Raw genomic sequence first — 383 nt, forward strand, 5'->3', positions numbered from 1 at the left:
TCCTGTTTTATTAGTTTTTGTTTTTGAATGTAGTTATTTAAAGCGTCTCCATATGCTGATTCGGAATCCCTTTAGAGTGAGAGCTCCTGTCTAATTTGTGAGTCTGTGGTCCTGCGTCATGGGACGCAAACAGGGAATCAGCGCCACCCGATGGTTGAAATACAGAACCACTATTTTAATAAATTATTACAATGGTAACTCTTCAGTTTTTGCTTTGCGTTTTTTCTCCACTGCCGTTATATCGCATACATTTTGCGTGACCATTTTTAGCTTTTGGTGATCGTTTCATGTCCGTATAATAAGTAAGCTAAATAAGCTAAAACGTTCGCATCAATTGCCGAACTTAGCTTAGCAGGTTAGCAGAGACACAGAATAATTGTTCC

This window comes from Gasterosteus aculeatus, chromosome 3 (genome assembly GCF_964276395.1).
Source record: "Gasterosteus aculeatus chromosome 3, fGasAcu3.hap1.1, whole genome shotgun sequence".
In the NCBI taxonomy this organism is placed as follows: domain Eukaryota; kingdom Metazoa; phylum Chordata; class Actinopteri; order Perciformes; family Gasterosteidae; genus Gasterosteus; species Gasterosteus aculeatus.